Below are 7,155 nucleotides of genomic sequence, written 5' to 3' on the forward strand. Positions count from 1 at the left end.
GCCTGTCTGCCCTCCCACCTATCTGTTTCATGTCTCAGGTAGCCTGTCTGCCCTCCCACCTGTCTGTTTCATGTCTCAGGTAGCCTGTCTGCCCTCCCACCTGTCTGTTTCATGTCTCAGGTAGCCTGTCTGCCCTCCCACCTGTCTGTTTCATGTCTCAGGTAGCCTGTCTGCCCTCCCACCTATCTGTTTCATGTCAGGCAGCCTGTTGCCCTCCCACCTGTCTGTTTCATGGTAGCCTGTCTGCCCTCCCACCTGTCTGTTTCATGTCTCAGGTAGCCTGTCTGCCCTCCCACCTGTCTGTTTCATGTCTCAGGTAGCCTGTCTTCCTCCCACCTGTCTGTTTCATGTCTCAGGTAGCCTGTCTGCCCTCCCACCTGTCTGTTTCATGTCTCAGGTAGCCTGTCTGCCCTCCACCTGTCTGTTTCATGTCTCAGGTAGCCTGTCTCCCCTCCCACCTGTCTGTTTCATGTCTCAGGCAGCCTGTGCCCTCAGTCTGTTTCATGCTCAGGTGGTCTGCCCTCCCACCTGTCTGTTTCATGTCTCAGGTAGCCTGTCTGCCCTCCCACCTGTCTGTTTCATGTCTCAGGTAGCCTGTCTGCCCTCCCACCTGTCTGTTTCATGTCTCAGGTAGCCTGTCTGCCCTCCCACCTATCTGTTTCATGTCTCAGGTAGCCTGTCTGCCCTCCCACCTGTCTGTTTCATGTCTCAGGTAGCCTGTCTGCCCTCCCACCTGTCTGTTTCATGTCTCAGGTAGCCTGTCTGCCCTCCCACCTGTCTGTTTCATGTCTCAGGTAGCCTGTCTGCCCTCCCACCTGTCTGTTTCATGTCTCAGGTAGCCTGTCTGCCACTCCCACCTGTCTGTTTCATGTCTCAGGTAGCCTGTCTGCCCTCCCACCTGTCTGTTTCATGTCTCAGGTAGCCTGTCTGCCCTCCCACCTGTCTGTTTCATGTCTCAGGTAGCCTGTCTGCCCTCCCACCTGTCTGTTTCATTTCAGCCTGTCTGCCCTCCCACCTGTCTGTTTTATGCCAGGTAGCCTGTCTGCCCTCCCACCTGTCTGTTTCATGTCTCAGGTAGCCTGTCTGCCCTCCCACCTGTCTGTTTCATGTCTCAGGTAGCCTGTCTGCCCTCCCACCTGTCTGTTTCATGTCTCAGGTAGCCTGTCTGCCCTCCCACCTGTCTGTTTCATGTCTCAGGTAGCCTGTCTGCCCTCCCACCTGTCTGTTTCATGTCTCAGGTAGCCTGTCTGCCCTCCCACCTGTCTGTTTCATGTCTCAGGTAGCCTGTCTGCCCTCCCACCTGTCTGTTTCATGTCTCAGGTAGCCTGTCTGCCCTCCCACCTGTCTGTTTCATGTCTCCAGCCTGTCTGCCCTCCCACCTGTCTGTTTCATGTCTCAGGCAGCCTGTCTGCCCTCCCACCTGTCTGTTTCATGTCTCAGGTAGCCTGTCTTCCTCCCACCTGTCTGTTTCATGTCTCAGGTAGCCTGTCTGCCCTCCCACCTGTCTGTTTCATGTCTCAGGTAGCCTGTCTGCCCTCCCACCTGTCTGTTTCATGTCTCAGGTAGCCTGTCTGCCCTCCCACCTGTCTGTTTCATGTCTCAGGTAGCCTGTCTGCCCTCCCACCTGTCTGTTTCATGTCTCAGGTAGCCTGTCTGCCCTCCCACCTGTCTGTTTCATGTCTCAGGTCTCAGGTCTGCCCTCCCACCTAGCCTGCCTGTCTGCCCTCCCACCTGTCTGTTTCATGTCTCAGGTAGCCTGTCTGCCCTCCCACCTGTCTGTTTCATGTCTCAGGTAGCCTGTCTGCCCTCCCACCTGTCTGTTTCATGTCTCAGGTAGCCTGTCTGCCCTCCCACCTGTCTGTTTCATGTCTCAGGTAGCCTGTCTGCCCTCCCACCTGTCTGTTTCATGTCTCAGGTAGCCTGTCTGCCCTCCCACCTGTCTGTTTCATGTCTCAGGTAGCCTGTCTGCCCTCCCACCTGTCTGTTTCATGTCTCAGGTAGCCTGTCTGCTCCCTCCCACCTGTCTGTTTCATGTCTCAGGCAGCCTGTCTGCCCTCCCACCTGTCTGTTTCATGTCTCAGGTAGCCTGTCTGCCCTCCCACCATCCATGTCTGCCTGTCTGCCCTCCCACCTATCTGTTTCATGTCTCAGGTAGCCTGTCTGCCCTCCCACCTGTCTGTTTCATGTCTCAGGTAGCCTGTCTGCCCTCCCACCTGTCTGTTTCATGTCTCAGGTAGCCTGTCTGCCCTCCCACCTGTCTGTTTCATGTCTCAGGTAGCCTGTCTGCCCTCCCACCTGTCTGTTTCATGTCTCAGGTAGCCTGTCTGCCCTCCCACCTGTCCATGTCTCAGGTAGCCTGTCTGCCCTCCCACCTTTGTTTCATGTCTCAGGTAGCCTGTCTGCCCTCCCACCTATCTGTTTCATGTCTCAGGTAGCCTGTCTGCCCTCCCACCTATCTGTTTCATGTCTCAGGTGCCCTCCCACCTGTCTGTTTCTATGTCTCAGGTAGCCTGTCTGCCCTCCCACCTGTCTGTTTCATGTCTCAGGTAGCCCTCCCACCTGTCTGTTTCATGTCTCAGGTAGCCTGTCTGCCCTCCCACCTGTCTGTTTCATGTCTCAGGTAGCCTGTCTGCCCTCCCACCTATCTGTTTCCCTCCCACCTGTCTGTTTCATGTCTCAGGTAGCCTGTCTGCCCTCCCACCTGTCTGTTTCATGTCTCAGGTAGCCTGTCTGCCCTCCCACCTGTCTGTTTCATGTCTCAGGTAGCCTGTCTGCCCTCCCACCTGTCTGTTTCATGTCTCAGGTAGCCTGTCTGCCCTCCCACCTGTCTGTTTCATGTCTCAGGTAGCCTGTCTGCCCTCCCACCTGTCTGTTTCATGTCTCAGGTAGCCTGTCTGCCCTCCCACCTGTCTGTTTCATGTCTCAGGTAGCCTGTCTGCCCTCCCACCTGTCTGTTTCATGTCTCAGGTAGCCTGTCTGCCCTCCCACCTGTCTGTTTCATGTCTCAGGTAGCCTGTCTGCCCTCCCACCTGTCTGTTTCATGTCTCAGGTAGCCTGTCTGCCCTCCCACCTGTCTGTTTCATGTCTCAGGTAGCCTGTCTGCCCTCCCACCTGTCTGTTTCATGTCTCAGGTAGCCTGTCTGCCCTCCCACCTGTCTGTTTCATGTCTCAGGTAGCCTGTCTGCCCTCCCACCTGTCTGTTTCATGTCTCAGGTAGCCTGTCTGCCCTCCCACCTGTCTGTTTCATGTCTCAGGTAGCCTGTCTGCCCTCCCACCTGTCTGTTTCATGTCTCTCAGGTAGCCTGTCTGTCCCATCCCAGCCTGTCTGCCCTCTGTTTCATGTCTCAGGTAGCCTGTCTGCCCTCCCACCTGTCTGTTTCATGTCTCAGGTAGCCTGTCTGCCCTCCCACCTGTCTGTTTCATGTCTCAGGTAGCCTGTCTGCCCTCCCACCTGTCTGTTTCATGTCTCAGGTAGCCTGTCTGCCCTCCCACCTGTCTGTTTCATGTCTCAGGTAGCCTGTCTGCCCTCCCACCTATCTGTTTCATGTCTCAGGTAGCCTGTCTGCCCTCCCACCTGTCTGTTTCATGTCTCAGGTAGCCTGTCTGCCCTCCCACCTGTCTGTTTCATGTCTCAGGTAGCCTGTCTGCCCTCCCACCTGTCTGTTTCATGTCTCAGGTAGCCTGTCTGCCCTCCCACCTATCTGTTTCATGTCTCAGGTAGCCTGTCTGCCCTCCCACCTATCTGTTTCATGTCTCAGGTAGCCTGTCTGCCCTCCCACCTATCTGTTTCATGTCTCAGGTAGCCTGTCTGCCCTCCCACCTATCTGTTTCATGTCTCAGGTAGCCTGTCTGTCTCAGGTAGCCTGTCCTCCCACCTGTCTGTTTCATGTCTCAGGTAGCCTGTCTGCCCTCCCACCTATCTGTTTCATGTCTCAGGTAGCCTGTCTGCCCTCCCACCTATCTGTTTCATGTCTCAGGTAGCCTGTCTGCCCTCCCACCTATCTGTTTCATGTCTCAGGTAGCCTGTCTGCCCTCCCACCTATCTGTTTCATGTCTCAGGTAGCCTGTCTGCCCTCCCACCTGTCTGTTTCATGTCTCAGGTAGCCTGTCTGCCCTCCCACCTATCTGTTTCATGTCTCAGGTAGCCTGTCTGCCCTCCCACCTGTCTGTTTCATGTCTCAGGTAGCCTGTCTGCCCTCCCACCTATCTGTTTCATGTCTCAGGTAGCCTGTCTGCCCTCCCACCTATCTGTTTCATGTCTCAGGTAGCCTGTCTGCCCTCCCATCTATCTGTTTCATGTCTCAGTCAGCATGGAGAAAATGCAATAATTATATGACTAATGACTAATATTTGCCAGATTCTCATAATTCTCATGTGCCAACGAATCGCCACGGTTCGTGCCATGATGAAACTTGCACTCGTCCCGTGACCGGGAGACCCATGAGGCAGCGCACAATTGGCCCAGCGTCGTCTGGGTCAGGGGACGGTTTGGCCCAGCGTCGTCCGGGTTAGGGGACGGTTTGGCCGTCCCCTCGGTCTAGTGACTCCTTGTGGCGGGCCGGGCTCCTGCGAGCTGATTCCGGTCGCTAGTTGGACAATGTTTCCTCCAACACATTGGTGAGGCTGGCTTCCGGGTTAAGCGAGCAGTGTGTCAAGAAGCAATACGGCTCTGAAACATGGCAGGGTCATGTTTTTGGAGGACTCATGGCTCTCGACCTTCACCTCTCCCAAGTCCATAGGGGAGTTGCAGTGATGGGACAAGACTGGAACTACCAACTGGATATCACAAAATTGGGGACAAAAAGAAGGGGCAAAATGAGAAAAAAATACAAATAAAATGACACTCGTTCTTGTAGCGATGTGAAGCAATTCAGGCATTCTTGAAAGTCAAGACAATCCCTGTCTTGCAAAGAAACATTATTTGTATAGTTAAATAAATGGATTTTGCAAGCAGTAAGAATTTACTATGAAATGTGGAGCTTTATAGTGACGTGATAACATCACTTCCCTGCGTACCTACAAAATTAATCCACAATCGTAATTTATTACAAAAACACCATTTCTATCATCATTTGAAAATTCCACCCCTGTCAATCGGATAAAAATGTATTCGATCTTTAGCAGATTTCTCTGCCGTTTTCATTACAAATGTTGCTATGTTTTATTTCGTGACATTTCTTTTGTCGAATAAACCAGGGTCAATGGAAACCTGCCTATTCGGTCACTACGGTCAACTAGCAACAGTCAGTGTGTCTAGTTGCTATGGGTTACAACACAAAGCACTCCATGTTACGGTTAAAGAATAACGCAGAAAAGTCTTTCAGTCCTCAGACATGTCCAAGAGGACAGTGGACTCATTCCTGCTCGTCTTTCCATCTCTGTGATGGCCCAGGTCATCTTTTAACTGGGGTGAGGTCTGGTTGTTAAGCAACAGTACGATAGTGGCTTTAATACAAACAGAGAATGGCTTCTCCATATCTTAGATCAGATAAGATGTCTGGGTGATAGGAGACTCATTGGAATATTTTGTGTCTTTCCAAGTCATGTTTGTCTAGATACAGCCATGGGAACTGATCATCTCTTTGTCCTGTTCCTATAACAGAATACCGCCACTGAGTTGTCTGACAACTGATGACTTCCTAATATGGAGGCCGTACAGAAGAAGCACAAAGGGTGTCCAATGCGCTCTGATGGGTTAAATTCGGCCTGACATTTAATCCTGTCCTTTCTGTCATTGTTTCTGTTTGACTGAGGTAACATGTACAAATTATCCGTTCAACGTATACAACATAATGTGTAGTAACTACAGTAAGTCCTCCACCGTGTAGACGTACTGACTGTTCCAGGCTGCTCCTCCACCGTGTAGACGTACTGACTGTTCCAGGCTGCTCCTCCACCATGCAGGCTTACTGACTGTTCCAGGCTGCTCCTCCACCATGCAGGCTTACTGACTGTTCCAGGCTGCTCCTCCACCATGCAGGCTTACTGACTGTTCCAGGCTGCTCCTCCACCATGCAGGCTTACTGACTGTTCCAGGCTGCTCCTCCACCATGCAGGCTTACTGACTGTTCCAGGCTGCTCCTCCACCATGCTGGCTTACTGACTGTTCCAGGCTGCTCCTCCACCATGCAGGCTTACTGACTGTTCCAGGCTGCTCCTCCACCATACAGGCTTACTGACTGTTCCAGGCTGCTCCTCCACCATGCAGGCTTACTGACTGTTCCAGCTGCTTCTCTCTCCTCCACCATGCTGCTTTTGGACAGCACTGTCTTTAGAGAAGGAAGAGGCTCATTAAGACATACTGTACATCTTAACACACACACACACACACACACACACACACACACACACACACACACACACACACACACACACACACACACACACACACACACACACACACACACACACACACACACACACACACACACACACACACACACACACACACACACACACACACACACACACACCCATGGGCGCTGAATGAAAAGACCAAGCCCAGACCACTTGACTATTCCAGCAAGGTCAGAGGAAAATGTTCATATTTCCATCAATGAGGTCCAGTGTCTCACGAGCGCATGTTGTCCCACTCAAATATCAGGGCCATTAGTAAGGCATGTCTTGGGATGGGTCCTGGGCACTCTGGTGCTAAGTAAAGTCTGGTTCAAGGTAGGGTATACCAGCATAACACCATTCTAACCAGATTTACTGGTACAAGAACATGTAATACAATCTAGCAACGGAAAGTAGTATATATCATCAAGCCTTTAAACTGATTCCAAAGTACAGCAACGTGTAGAGAGCTATAGATCTTTGACAAAAATATTTGACTGCTACCGTTCTTTGTCAAGTTTGATGAAGACCCACATCGCTAACATTTTGCAGTTAAGGTAGGATTACAGGAACTAGTAGCATGTTAGAACAAATTATGCTAGGCCTACAGGAAGTAGTACCATGTTCTACAGGAAGTAGTAGCACTTTAGAACAAATTATGCTAAACCTGCAGGAAGTAGCAGCAGGTTAGAACAAATTATGATAGACCTACAGGAAGTAGTACCATGTTCTACAGGAAGTGACAGCATGTTAGAACAAATTATGCTAAACCTGCAGGAAGTAGCAGCACGTTAGAACAAATTATGATAGACCTACAGG

General features: G+C 51.6%; 1 long non-coding RNA gene across 1 annotated transcript; it reads left to right on the forward strand.

Moving 5' to 3' along the window:
- Positions 1-3,399: 3,399 nt before the first annotated feature.
- On the forward strand, positions 3,400-4,276 carry LOC127916481 (uncharacterized). Its single transcript, XR_008095008.1, has 3 exons — positions 3,400-3,840; positions 3,896-4,059; positions 4,183-4,276. It is a non-coding gene; the product is annotated as an uncharacterized LOC127916481 (long non-coding RNA).
- The last annotated feature ends 2,879 nt before the right edge of the window (positions 4,277-7,155 follow it).

This window comes from Oncorhynchus keta, chromosome 36 (genome assembly GCF_023373465.1).
Source record: "Oncorhynchus keta strain PuntledgeMale-10-30-2019 chromosome 36, Oket_V2, whole genome shotgun sequence".
Classification (NCBI taxonomy): domain Eukaryota; kingdom Metazoa; phylum Chordata; class Actinopteri; order Salmoniformes; family Salmonidae; genus Oncorhynchus; species Oncorhynchus keta.